At 28.0% G+C, this 14,111-nt stretch overlaps 3 long non-coding RNA genes across 7 annotated transcripts; 2 read left to right on the top strand and 1 right to left on the bottom strand.

Annotated features, from left to right (window-relative positions):
- The first annotated feature begins 431 nt into the window (after window positions 1-431).
- Window positions 432-10,487, top strand: LOC126744550 (uncharacterized). Of its 4 annotated transcripts, none has more exons than XR_007663229.1 (3): window positions 432-554; window positions 5,710-6,054; window positions 9,841-10,044. It is a non-coding gene; the product is annotated as an uncharacterized LOC126744550 (long non-coding RNA). The 4 variants fall into 4 exon arrangements; XR_007663227.1 differs by lacking the exons at window positions 432-554; window positions 9,841-10,044 and adding exons at window positions 3,129-3,301; window positions 10,358-10,487; XR_007663226.1 differs by lacking the exon at window positions 432-554 and adding an exon at window positions 3,129-3,301.
- Window positions 6,737-8,397, top strand: LOC126744549 (uncharacterized). The gene is made up of 4 exons (XR_007663225.1): window positions 6,737-6,914; window positions 7,087-7,258; window positions 7,775-7,946; window positions 8,119-8,397. It is a non-coding gene; the product is annotated as an uncharacterized LOC126744549 (long non-coding RNA).
- LOC126744548 (uncharacterized) lies at window positions 10,358-13,395 on the bottom strand. 2 transcript variants are annotated; one of them, XR_007663223.1, is made up of 4 exons: window positions 13,144-13,395; window positions 11,229-11,519; window positions 11,039-11,173; window positions 10,358-10,967 (listed from the first exon to the last, which is right to left on the bottom strand). It is a non-coding gene; the product is annotated as an uncharacterized LOC126744548 (long non-coding RNA). The 2 variants fall into 2 exon arrangements; XR_007663224.1 differs by lacking the exon at window positions 13,144-13,395 and adding an exon at window positions 12,254-12,353.
- Between the last annotated feature and the right edge of the window lie 716 nt (window positions 13,396-14,111).

Below are 14,111 nucleotides of genomic sequence, written 5' to 3'. Positions count from 1 at the left end.
GAAATTTCGATTTTTTTCAAATACTATAATTTTTTCAATTTTTAAAATTATGTGCAAGGTGCCCCTTTGCCAGGAGTGCTTGGCAGTTTTTAAATGAAAGCTCTATCTTTTATAACAAAAAAGTTATGCAAAATTTTCGATCTAAAAAAGTACATGATAATTGTAAAAAACCGAAATTTCGATTTTTTAATTTTAATAATTATGTGCAAGGTGCCCCTTTGCCAGGAGTGCTTGGCAGTCTTTAAATGAAAGCTCTATCTTTAATAACAAAAAAGTTATGCAAAATTATCGATCTAAAAAAGTACATGTTAATTGTAAAAAACCAAAATTTCGATTTTTCTCAAAAACTATAATTTTTTAAATTTTGATAATTATGTGCAAATTGCCCCTTTACTAGGAGTACTTGACTGTTTTTAAATGAAAGCTGTATCTTTAATACCAAAAAAGTTATGCAAAATTTTCGATCTAAAAAAGTACATGTTAATTGTAAAAAACCGAAATTTCGATTTTTCTCAAAAACTATAATTTTTTCAATTTTAATAATTATGTGCAAGGTGCCCCTTTGCCAGGAGTACTTGACTATTTTTAAATGAAAGCTCTATCTTTAATACCAAAAAAGTAATGCAAAATTTTCGATCTAAAAAAGTACATGTTAATTGTAAAAAACCGAAATTTCGATTTTTCTCAAAAACTATAATTTTTTCAATTATAATAATTATGTGCAAGGTGCCCCTTTGCGAGGAGTACTTGGCAGTTTTTAAATGAAAGCTCTATCTTTAATAACAAAAAAGTTATGCAAAATTTTCGATCTAAAAAAGTACATGTTAATTGTAAAAAACCGAAACTTCGATTTTTCTCAAAAACTATAATTTTTTTAATTTTGATAATTATGTGCAAATTGCCCCTTTACTAGGAGTACTTGACTGTTTTTAAATGAAAGCTCTATCTTTAATAACAAAAAAGTTATGCAAAATTATCGATCTAAAAAAGTACATGTTAATTGTAAAAAACCGAAATTTCGATTTTTCTCAAAAACTATAATTTTTTCAATTTTGATAATTATGTGCAAATTGCCCCTTTACTAGGAGTACTTGACTGTTTTTAAATGAAAGCTCTATCTTTAATAACAAAAAAGTTATGCAAAATTTTCGATCTAAAAAAGTACATGATAATTGTAAAAAACCGAAATTTCGATTTTTCTCAAAAACTATAATTTTTTCAATTTTGATAATTATGTGCAAATTGCCCCTTTACTAGGAGTACTTGACTGTTTTTAAATGAAAGCTCTATCTTTAATAACAAAAAAGTTATGCAAAATTATCGATCTAAAAAAGTACATGTTAATTGTAAAAAACCGAAATTTCGATTTTTCTCAAAAACTATAATTTTTTAAATTTTGATAATTATGTGCAAATTGCCCCTTTACTAGGAGTTCTTGACTGTTTTTAAATGAAAGCTCTATCTTTAATAACAAAAAAGTTATGCAAAATTTTCGATCTAAAAAAGTACATGATAATTGTAAAAAACCGAAATTTCGATTTTTCTCAAAAACTATAATTTTTTAAATTTTGATAATTATGTGCAAATTCCCCTTTACTAGGAGTACTTGACTGTTTTTAAATGAAAGCTCTATCTTTAATAACAAAAAAGTTATGCAAAATTATCGATCTAAAAAAGTACATGTTAATTGTAAAAAACCGAAACTTCGATTTTTCTCAAAAACTATAATTTTTTTAATTTTGATAATTATGTGCAAATTGCCCCTTTACTAGGAGTACTTGACTGTTTTTAAATGAAAGCTCTATCTTTAATAACAAAAAAGTTATGCAAAATTATCGATCTAAAAAAGTACATGTTAATTGTAAAAAACCGAAACTTCGATTTTTCTCAAAAACTATAATTTTTTTAATTTTGATAATTATGTGCAAATTCCCCTTTACTAGGAGTACTTGACTGTTTTTAAATGAAAGCTCTATCTTTAATAACAAAAAAGTTATGCAAAATTTTCAATCTAAAAAAGTACATGATAATTGTAAAAAACCAAAATTTCGATTTTTCTCAAAAACTATAATTTTTTAAATTTTGATAATTATGTGCAAATTCCCCTTTACTAGGAGTACTTGACTGTTTTTAAATGAAAGCTCTATCTTTAATAACAAAAAAGTTATGCAAAATTTTCGATCTAAAAAAGTACATGATAATTGTAAAAAACCGAAATTTCGATTTTTCTCAAAAACTATAATTTTTTCAATTTTGATAATTATGTGCAAATTGCCCCTTTACTAGGAGTACTTGACTGTTTTTAAATGAAAGCTCTATCTTTAATAACAAAAAAGTTATGCAAAATTATCGATCTAAAAAAGTACATGTTAATTGTAAAAAACCGAAACTTCGATTTTTCTCAAAAACTATAATTTTTTTAATTTTGATAATTATGTGCAAATTCCCCTTTACTAGGAGTACTTGACTGTTTTTAAATGAAAGCTCTATCTTTAATAACAAAAAAGTTATGCAAAATTTTCAATCTAAAAAAGTACATGATAATTGTAAAAAACCAAAATTTCGATTTTTCTCAAAAACTATAATTTTTTAAATTTTGATAATTATGTGCAAATTCCCCTTTACTAGGAGTACTTGACTGTTTTTAAATGAAAGCTCTATCTTTAATAACAAAAAAGTTATGCAAAATTTTCGATCTAAAAAAGTACATGTTAATTGTAAAAAACCGAAATTTCGATTTTTCTCAAAAACTCTAATTTTTTAAATTTTGATAATTATGTGCAAATTGCCCCTTTACTAGGAGTACTTGACTGTTTTTAAATGAAAGCTCTATCTTTAATAACAAAAAAGTTATGCAAAATTTTCGATCTAAAAAAGTACATGTTAATTGTAAAAAACCGAAATTTCGATTTTTCTCAAAAACTATAATTGTTTTAATTTTGATAATTATGTGCAAATTGTCCCTTTACTAGGAGTACTTGACTGTTTTTAAATGAAAGCTCTATCTTTAATAACAAAAAAGTTATGCAAAATTTTCGATCTAAAAAAGTACATGTTAATTGTAAAAAACCGAAAATTCGATTTTTCTCAAAAACTCTAATTTTTTAAATTTTGATAATTATGTGCAAGGTGCCCCTTCACTAGGAGTACTTGACTGTTTTTAAATGAAAGCTCTATCTTTAATACCAAAAAAGTTATGCAAAATTTTCGATCTAAAAAAGTACATGTTAATTGTAAAAAACCGAAATTTCGATTTTTCTCAAAAACTATAATTTTTTCAATTTTAATAATTATGTGCAAGGTGCCCCTTTGCCAGGAGTACTTGACTGTTTTTAAATGAAAGCTCTATCTTTAATACCAAAAAAGTTATACAAAATTTTCGATCTAAAAAAGTACATGTTAATTGTAAAAAACCGAAACTTCGATTTTTCTCAAAAACTATAATTTTTTCAATTTTGATAATTATGTGCAAATTGCCCCTTTACTAGGAGTACTTGACTGTTTTTAAATGAAAGCTCTATCTTTAATAACAAAAAAGTTATGCAAAATTATCGATCTAAAAAAGTACATGTTAATTGTAAAAAACCGAAATTTCGATTTTTCTCAAAAACTATAATTTTTTCAATTTTGATAATTATGTGCAAATTGCCCCTTTACTAGGAGTACTTGACTGTTTTTAAATGAAAGCTCTATCTTTAATAACAAAAAAGTTATGCAAAATTATCGATCTAAAAAAGTACATGTTAATTGTAAAAAACCGAAATTTCGATTTTTCTCAAAAACTATAATTGTTTCAATTTTGATAATTATGTGCAAATTGTCCCTTTACTAGGAGTACTTGACTGTTTTTAAATGAAAGCTCTATCTTTAATAACAAAAAAGTTATGCAAAATTTTCGATCTAAAAAAGTACATGTTAATTGTAAAAAACCGAAATTTCGATTTTTCTCAAAAACTCTAATTTTTTAAATTTTGATAATTATGTGCAAGGTGCCCCTTCACTAGGAGTACTTGACTGTTTTTAAATGAAAGCTCTATCTTTAATACCAAAAAAGTTATGCAAAATTTTCGATCTAAAAAAGTACATGTTAATTGTAAAAAACCGAAATTTCGATTTTTCTCAAAAACTATAAATTTTTAAATTTTGATAATTATGTGCAAATTTCCCTTTACTAGGAGTACTTGACTGTTTTTAAATGAAAGCTCTATCTTTATTAACAAAAAAGTTATGCAAAATTTTCGATCTAAAAAAGTACATGATAATTGTAAAAAATCAAAATTTCGATTTTTCTCAAAAACTATAATTTTTTAAATTTTGATAATTATGTGCAAATTTCCCTTTACTAGGAGTACTTGACTGTTTTTAAATGAAAGCTCTATCTTTAATAACAAAAAAGTTATGCAAAATTTTCGATCTAAAAAAGTACATGTTAATTGTAAAAAACCGAAATTTCGATTTTTCTCAAAAACTATAATTTTTTCAATTTTGATAATTATGTGCAAATTGTCCCTTTACTAGGAGTACTTGACTGTTTTTAAATGAAAGCTCTATCTTTAATAACAAAAAAGTTATGCAAAATTTTCGATCTAAAAAAGTACATGTTAATTGTAAAAAACCGAAATTTCGATTTTTTTCAAAAACAACAATTTTTTTAGTTTTTGATTATTACGTACAAGGTGCCCCTTTGCAAGGAGTACTTGACTTTTTTTAAATGAAAGCTCTATCTTTAATACCAAAAAAGTTATGCAAAATTTTCGATCTAAAAAAGTACATGTTAATTGTAAAAAACCGAAATTTCGATTTTTCTCAAAAACTACAATTTTTTTAGTTTTTGATTATTACGTACAAGGTGCCCCTTTGCAAGGAGTACTTGACTGTTTTTAAATGAAAGCTCTATCTTTAATACCAAAAAAGTTATGCAAAATTTTCGATCTAAAAAAGTACATGTTAATTGTAAAAAACCGAAATTTCGATTTTTTTCAAAAACTATAATTTTTTCAATTTTAATAATTATGTGCAAGGTGTCCCTTCACTAGGAGTACTTGACTGTTTTTAAATGAAAGCTCTATCTTTAATACCAAAAAAGTTATGCAAAATTTTCGATCTAAAAAAGTACATGTTAATTGTAAAAAACCGAAATTTCGATTTTTCTCAAAAACTATAATTTTTTCAATTTTGATAATTATGTGCAAGGTGCCCCTTCACTAGGAGTACTTGACTGTTTTTAAATGAAAGCTCTATCTTTAATACCAAAAAAGTTATGCAAAATTTTCGATCTAAAAAAGTACATGTTAATTGTAAAAAACCGAAATTTCGATTTTTCTCAAAAACTATAATTTTTTCAATTTTAATAATTATGTGCAAGGTGTCCCTTCACTAGGAGTACTTGACTGTTTTTAAATGAAAGCTCTATCTTTAATACCAAAAAAGTTATGCAAAATTTTCGATCCAAAAAAGTACATATTAATTGTAAAAAACCGAAATTTCGATTTTTCTCAAAAACTATAATTTTTTCAACTTTGATAATTATGTGCAAGGTGCCCCTTTACTAGGAGTACTTAAATGTTTTTAAATGAAAGCTCTATCTTTAATAACAAAAAAGTTATGCAAAATTTTCGATCTAAAAAAGTACATGTTAATTGTAAAAAACCGAAATTTAGATTTTTCTCAAAAACTATAATTTTTTCAATTTTAATAATTATGTGCAAGGTGCCTCTTTGCCAGGAGTGCTTGGCAGTTTTTAAATGAAAGCTCTATCTTTAATAACAAAAAAGTTATGCAAAATTATCGATCTAAAAAAGTACATGTTAATTGTAAAAAACCGAAATTTCGATTTTTTTCAAAAACTACAATTTTTTTAGTTTTTGATTATTACGTACAAGGTGCCCCTTTGCAAGGAGTACTTGACAGTTTTTAAATGAAAGCTCTATCTTTAATAACAAAAAAGTTATGCAAAATTTTCGATCTAAAAAAGTACATGTTAATTGTAAAAAACCGAAATTTCGATTTTTCTCAAAAACTATAATTTTTTAAATTTTGATAATTATGTGCAAGGTGCCCCTTCACTAGGAGTACTTGACTGTTTTTAAATGAAAGCTCTATCTTTAATACCAAAAAAGTTATGCAAAATTTTCGATCTAAAAAAGTACATGTTAATTGTAAAAAACCGAAATTTCGATTTTTTTCAAAAACTATAATTTTTTCAATTTTAATAATTATGTGCAAGGTGTCCCTTCACTAGGAGTACTTGACTGTTTTTAAATGAAAGCTCTATCTTTAATACCAAAAAAGTTATGCAAAATTTTCGATCTAAAAAAGTACATGTTAATTGTAAAAAACCGAAATTTCGATTTTTCTCAAAAACTATAATTTTTTCAATTTTGATAATTATGTGCAAGGTGCCCCTTCACTAGGAGTACTTGACTGTTTTTAAATGAAAGCTCTATCTTTAATACCAAAAAAGTTATGCAAAATTTTCGATCTAAAAAAGTACATGTTAATTGTAAAAAACCGAAATTTCGATTTTTCTCAAAAACTATAATTTTTTCAATTTTAATAATTATGTGCAAGGTGTCCCTTCACTAGGAGTACTTGACTGTTTTTAAATGAAAGCTCTATCTTTAATACCAAAAAAGTTATGCAAAATTTTCGATCCAAAAAAGTACATATTAATTGTAAAAAACCGAAATTTCGATTTTTCTCAAAAACTATAATTTTTTCAACTTTGATAATTATGTGCAAGGTGCCCCTTTACTAGGAGTACTTAAATGTTTTTAAATGAAAGCTCTATCTTTAATAACAAAAAAGTTATGCAAAATTTTCGATCTAAAAAAGTACATGTTAATTGTAAAAAACCGAAATTTAGATTTTTCTCAAAAACTATAATTTTTTCAATTTTAATAATTATGTGCAAGGTGTCCCTTTGCCAGGAGTGCTTAACAGTTTTTAAATGAAAGCTCTATCTTTAATAACAAAAAAGTTATGCAAAATTTTCGATCTAAAAAAGTACATGTTAATTGTAAAAAACCGAAATTTCGATTTTTCTCAAAAACTATAATTTTTTCAATTTTGATAATTATGTGCAAGGTGCCCCTTTGCCAGGAGTGCTTGGCAGTTTTTAAATGAAAGCTCTATCTTTAATAACAAAAAAGTTATGCAAAATTTTCGATCTAAAAAAGTACATGTTAATTGTAAAAAACCGAAATTTAGATTTTTCTCAAAAACTATAATTTTTTCAATTTTAATAATTATGTGCAAGGTGTCCCTTTGCCAGGAGTGCTTAACAGTTTTTAAATGAAAGCTCTATCTTTAATAACAAAAAAGTTATGCAAAATTTTCGATCTAAAAAAGTACATGTTAATTGTAAAAAACCGAAATTTCGATTTTTCTCAAAAACTATAATTTTTTCAATTTTGATAATTATGTGCAAGGTGCCCCTTTGCCAGGAGTGCTTGGCAGTTTTTAAATGAAAGCTCTATCTTTAATAACAAAAAAGTTATGCAAAATTTTCGATCTAAAAAAGTACATGTTAATTGTAAAAAACCGAAATTTAGATTTTTCTCAAAAACTATAATTTTTTCAATTTTGATAATTATGTGCAAGGTGCCCCTTTGCCAGGAGTGCTTGGCAGTTTTTAAATGAAAGCTCTATCTTTAATAACAAAAAAGTTATGCAAAATTTTCGATCTAAAAAAGTACATGTTAATTGTAAAAAACCGAAATTTCGATTTTTCTCAAAAACTATAATTTTTTCAATTTTGATAATTATGTGCAAGGTGCCCCTTTGCCAGGAGTGCTTGGCAGTTTTTAAATGAAAGCTCTATCTTTAATAACAAAAAAGTTATGCAAAATTTTCGATCTAAAAAAGTACATGTTAATTGTAAAAAACCGAAATTTCGATTTTTCTCAAAAACTATAATTTTTTCAATTTTGATAATTATGTGCAAGGTGCCCCTTCACTAGGAGTACTTGACTGTTTTTAAATGAAAGTTCTATCTTTAATACCAAAAAAGTTATGCAAAATTTTCGATCTAAAAAAGTACATGTTAATTGTAAAAAACCGAAATTTCGATTTTTCTCAAAAACTATAATTTTTTCAATTTTGATAATTATGTGCAAGGTGCCCCTTTGCCAGGAGTGCTTGGCAGTTTTTAAATGAAAGCTCTATCTTTAATAACAAAAAAGTTATGCAAAATTTTCGATCTAAAAAAGTACATGTTAATTGTAAAAAACCGAAATTTCGATTTTTCTCAAAAACTATAATTTTTTCAATTTTGATAATTATGTGCAAGGTGCCCCTTCACTAGGAGTACTTGACTGTTTTTAAATGAAAGTTCTATCTTTAATACCAAAAAAGTTATGCAAAATTTTCGATCTAAAAAAGTACATGTTAATTGTAAAAAACCGAAATTTCGATTTTTCTCAAAAACTATAATTTTTTCAATTTTGATAATTATGTGCAAGGTGCCCCTTCACTAGGAGTACTTGACTGTTTTTAAATGAAAGTTCTATCTTTAATACCAAAAAAGTTATGCAAAATTTTCGATCTAAAAAAGTACATGTTAATTGTAAAAAACCGAAATTTCGATTTTTCTCAAAAACTATAATTTTTTCAATTTTAATAATTATGTGCAAGGTGCCCCTTTACCAGGAGTGCTTGGCAGTTTTTAAATGAAAGCTCTATCTTTAATAACAAAAAAGTTATGCAAAATTATCGATCTAAAAAAGTACATGTTAATTGTAAAAAACCGAAATTTCGATTTTTCTCAAAAACTATAATTTTTTAAATTTTGATAATTATGTGCAAGGTGCCCCTTCACTAGGAGTACTTGACTGTTTTTAAATGAAAGCTCTATCTTTAATACCAAAAAAGTTATGCAAAATTTTCGATCTAAAAAAGTACATGTTAATTGTAAAAAACCGAAATTTCGATTTTTCTCAAAAACTATAATTTTTTTAGTTTTTGATTATTACGTACAAGGTGCCCCTTTGCAAGGAGTACTTGACAGTTTTTAAATGAAAGCTCTATCTTTAATAACAAAAAAGTTATGCAAAATTTTCGATCTAAAAAAGTACATGTTAATTGTAAAAAACCGAAATTTCGATTTTTCTCAAAAACTATAATTTTTTAAATTTTGATAATTATGTGCAAGGTGCCCCTTCACTAGGAGTACTTGACTGTTTTTAAATGAAAGCTCTATCTTTAATACCAAAAAAGTTATGCAAAATTTTCGATCTAAAAAAGTACATGTTAATTGTAAAAAACCGAAATTTCGATTTTTCTCAAAAACTATAATTTTTTCAATTTTAATAATTATGTGCAAGGTGCCTCTTTGCCAGGAGTGCTTGGCAGTTTTTAAATGAAAGCTCTATCTTTAATAACAAAAAAGTTATGCAAAATTATCGATCTAAAAAAGTACATGTTAATTGTAAAAAACCGAAATTTCGATTTTTTTCAAAAACTACAATTTTTTTAGTTTTTGATTATTACGTATAAGGTGCCCCTTTGCAAGGAGTACTTGACAGTTTTTAAATGACAGCTCTATCTTTATTAACAAAAAAGTTATGCAAAATTTTCGATCTAAAAAAGTACATGTTAATTGTAAAAAACCGAAATTTCGATTTTTCTCAAAAACTATAATTTTTTAAATTTTGATAATTATGTGCAAGGTGCCCCTTCGCTAGGAGTAGTTGACTGTTTTTAAACGAAAGCTCTATCTTTAATAACAAAAAAGTTATGCAAAATTTTCGATCTAAAAAAGTACATGTTAATTGTAAAAAACCGAAATTTCGATTTTTTTCAAAAACTATAATTTTTTAAATTTTGATAATTATGTGCAAGGTGCCCCTTCGCTAGGAGTAGTTGACTGTTTTTAAACGAAAGCTCTATCTTTATTAACAAAAAAGTTATGCAAAATTTTCGATCTAAAAAAGTACATGTTAATTGTAAAAAACCGAAATTTCGATTTTTTTCAAAAACTACAATTTTTTTAGTTTTTGATTATTACGTACAAGGTGCCCCTTTGCAAGGAGTACTTGACAGTTTTTAAATGAAAGCTCTATCTTTAATAACAAAAAAGTTATGCAAAATTTTCGATCTAAAAAAGTACATGTTAATTGTAAAAAACCGAAATTTCGATTTTTCTCAAAAACTATAATTTTTTAAATTTTGATAATTATGTACAAGGTGCCCCTTCGCTAGGAGTAGTTGACTGTTTTTAAACGAAAGCTCTATCTTTAATAACAAAAAAGTTATGCAAAATTTTCGATCTAAAAAAGTACATGTTAATTGTAAAAAACCGAAATTTCGATTTTTTCCAAAAACTATAAATTTTTAAATTTTGATAATTATGTGCAAGGTGCCCCTTCGCTAGGAGTAGTTGACTGTTTTTAAACGAAAGCTCTATCTTTAATAACAAAAAAGTTATGCAAAATTTTCGATCTAAAAAAGTACATGTTAATTGTAAAAAACCGAAATTTCGATTTTTTTCAAAAACTACAATTTTTTTAGTTTTTGATTATTACGTACAAGGTGCCCCTTTGCAAGGAGTATTTGACAGTTTTTAAATGAAAGCTCTATCTTAAATACCAAAAAAGTTATGCAAAATTTACGAACTTATAAAGTACATGTTAATGGTAAAAAACCGAAATTTCGTTTTTTTTTTTCAAAAACTACAATTTTTTTAGTTTTTTATTATTACGTACAAGGTGCCCCGTTGTAAAAATTAAAAATAAATAATTATAAAAACAAACACGATATAGCTTGACTTGCCTTAATCCTAACTTCTTCTGACTCGTCTTGCATCAGTCTAATCAGTTTATCGCAGACAGTTTCCAGTGAAACTTTAGTAGTTTGGCGTAGAAAAAACCGGTGACAAGGGCGGGATTGGCGCTTAGACACCACCATTAAACCAACTCGTCCTCGATTTGATCCCCAAGTAACCTTGATATCATTGATTCCATAAATCCCTAATTAAATTCAAAATAGATCACAAACAAACTGCATGAATATTACATTTAAGGTGCTGCCATTTACTTACTATGCGTTTAATTAACTCCTTAATAAAATCCGTGAACATCAAGTCGGTGTCGTCGCCCAAACACTCCTGGATCATGCGGTATACCTCCGGAAAATCCAGATAAGGGCCAACCTTCTGGATTGTACTTTTAGAGGCCTAAATGGGGTCCATGCATGAGTTAAGTGAGTAAAATGATCCGAAAAAGTCATACCTTGACAACATACACGTCTGGATTGCATAGATGCAAGAGTAAAGTGATGAGGTTCCCTTGGATCTCACTCGATCCTTGAATGCCTCAAAATTGGTCTCCTGGCCAAGGGATGTTGCCAGATCTCCTAATAACTGGATCGAGGATCTCCTTAGACCTGGATCCTCTTGACCGAATAGCAACTTGATCCTCACTGCTCCGGTAACTTGAAAGGAACTGAATTTGAACCCTGGCAAACTGTTCAGGAGTTTCGAGAAGGATTGCAGGGACTCCAGGATCAGCTCGCTTTCGTTCCTAGATAAGGAAGAATAGGTCGATCATTTTGTAAATGATTAAATTAAGAGTAGAACCTTTCAAGGAACCTACAGTTGAGTAGCTCGTTGTCGAGTTATTTCTTCGGGTCCTATTTATTTATTAAGAAATAAATCCTGGAATTTTTACTGAATTGACTTAGAAAATGAACAATATTGATAATGTGGACTAAAAACTCATTAAAATCCATATTGAGATTTGATCACCAGAAACAAAGTCTGTGATAATCACAGAAAAGCTTGCCGGTCAATAAAATCAATCAATTAATAAATTGTCACTGTCAAAATTAGATGTTTTATTTGTAATTCTTATGGTAGAGATTTATTCAAAGTAAGTGTATGTAAACGGAATCCAGGTATTAGAGGTTTTTAAAGAAGAAGAGGGAGAAGAAGAAGAGGGAGAAGAAGAAGAAGAAAAAGAAGAAGCAGAAGAAACTTAGGACTCAACTGCTTGTAAAAAATCAATAATTTTGTCCAGGCATTTAAAAAAGAGGAAGAAGAAGAAGGAGAAGAGAAGTAGCAGTAGCCAAAGTGCGAGAGAAAAGAAGAGAGATGAGAGATGAGAGAGAGAAAAGAGGATTCGTATGTCAAAGAAATCACTTATGTCGGGAAATCTCAGTTATTTCACCTCAGTTATGGGCTTAGTTTTAACACCTTTTAATAACAAAATCGATAACATAAATTGCTAGCCAAGAAACAGGACAGTTGTAACCTTACCTATTAATAATAAAAGCACTAACCCGGATTAAAACCTTTTAACGGAACCACGGAGTCAAAAGCGCCATACTTCTTTATTAAATAATGTAAACGAAGTGTGATAAACGAAGTAATAATCATAAGTATACTCCGAGCAGAAATGTAGGGTTTAAAGAATGTCATACATTTCCACAAATAAATAAAATATTTAAGACGCCCGATATTCTAATAGAACGAACTATAGCAAATTTAGAGGTCGTTCCGCTACATTATATATTTAAGAAAGAACTACGGGTTTGATAAATTTTTTTAATTTTCAAAATTTTTATAGACACTTTTTGTTCCAAATTAAAAATAGAACAAAGTACAAAGAATAACATTTAACCGTAAAACGAAAATAAAGGAGTTATGGGAGGTATTTGAAATTTTTGAAAAATTGAAAAAAAAAATATTTTTTTTTGGCAAATCGATAGACCATTTAAAACACTTTAAAAAAATTATATAAAACTTTTCGAAAAATGCACCAAAAAAAAGTTATACGCAAAAAGTCTTTCTCAAAAATGCAAAGGCTTAACCCTGGAAAATTGCTCATAAATTCGGTTTTTATTTTTTTTCGGGAAAAATATTGGTTGCAGAAAAAAAATTGTATTAACAAAAGTCGTTTGGACCCTCAATGCCCATCAGATTCAATAAAAAAAAGATTTTTAAGTCTAACAGTTTTCCAGAAAATTGAAAAAAGCCTTTAAACAGTTTATCTTTATTTTCTCGAAAACTAGATGTAATATTAAAAATAAAATTTTTGCACCGAATTTCCGATCAAAAACAGAACAAATCATAATGAACGATATTTAATCGTAAAACAAGAAATACCAGAATTATAAAAGATTTTTGAGAAAAGTTAAGAAACTTACCCCAAATTGTGATAATCCAAACAGTTCATTGAAATGCCCAGTATCTGATTGCAGTACCGCACCACGAGCTCCTTATTCAAATTCTCCGGGGCATACCCCGATCTTCCGCACCCAGCAGCTTTGGTCCAGCTGGACATCCAAAATCATCTCCAATAGGTTTTCTATTAAAACCGCCTGTTTGCACTCTACATTGTCCTTGATCAAGTAGGTAAAGAAAGCGACCACTACCGTCCACTGAGGTATCAGGTCCGACCGAATACTGGGCTCATAAAGGAGACGATCCATGACAAAGTGTGCTACATGTCTGCACATACGTCCCCCACCACTGTTTCGGTCATTTTTAGAAAGAGAAGTTAGTCCTGGTCGTTGCAGAGAGAGCTGAAAAATAAAAGGTATGGTCACATGTAAACGAGTGAGTCAACCCATATCCCCCACCCGCCCCACACTGTTTATCAGTAAGAAATTATATACCCCCCTTTCAAATTTTTTCATAATTTTTTTTTTTATTCGAATTCCAACTAACTATAACAGCGGATTATTCTCATCAAGTAGATCACGAAAATACCGGGTTATAAGGTAATCTGAGCAGAACTAAGAAATCGAGTATTTTTTCGACCTCGATTTTGAGGCCAAAAATGGGCTACAAAAATGCCATATCTCGGCTATCGTAGAAGCTACGACCTTGCGGATGGTCTCGTTGGATTCAGAAGGACGAAACTAAGATAAGGCCGTTGGAATTTTCCCGATAGCTCCTATAGAAGCCGAGATATGAGTCTTCAAACTTTGGGTTTTTTCATTTTTCGGGTATACCCCCCCGTATCGAATTTTTCACCAAAAATTGATTTTTTTCAAAATCAAACTAAGTATACCAGCGTCTTATTTGGATCACCTAAATTACGAAAACACCAGGTTATACCAGGATCCGAGCAGAACTAAGGGAATGAGAGCACTTTGAAAATCCTGAAAAA

Source organism: Anthonomus grandis, chromosome 14, assembly GCF_022605725.1.
Source record: "Anthonomus grandis grandis chromosome 14, icAntGran1.3, whole genome shotgun sequence".
NCBI lineage: Eukaryota > Metazoa > Arthropoda > Insecta > Coleoptera > Curculionidae > Anthonomus > Anthonomus grandis.
The sequence above is the reverse complement of the archived record's forward strand: the minus strand, read 5'-3'. Positions and strand labels throughout refer to the sequence as shown.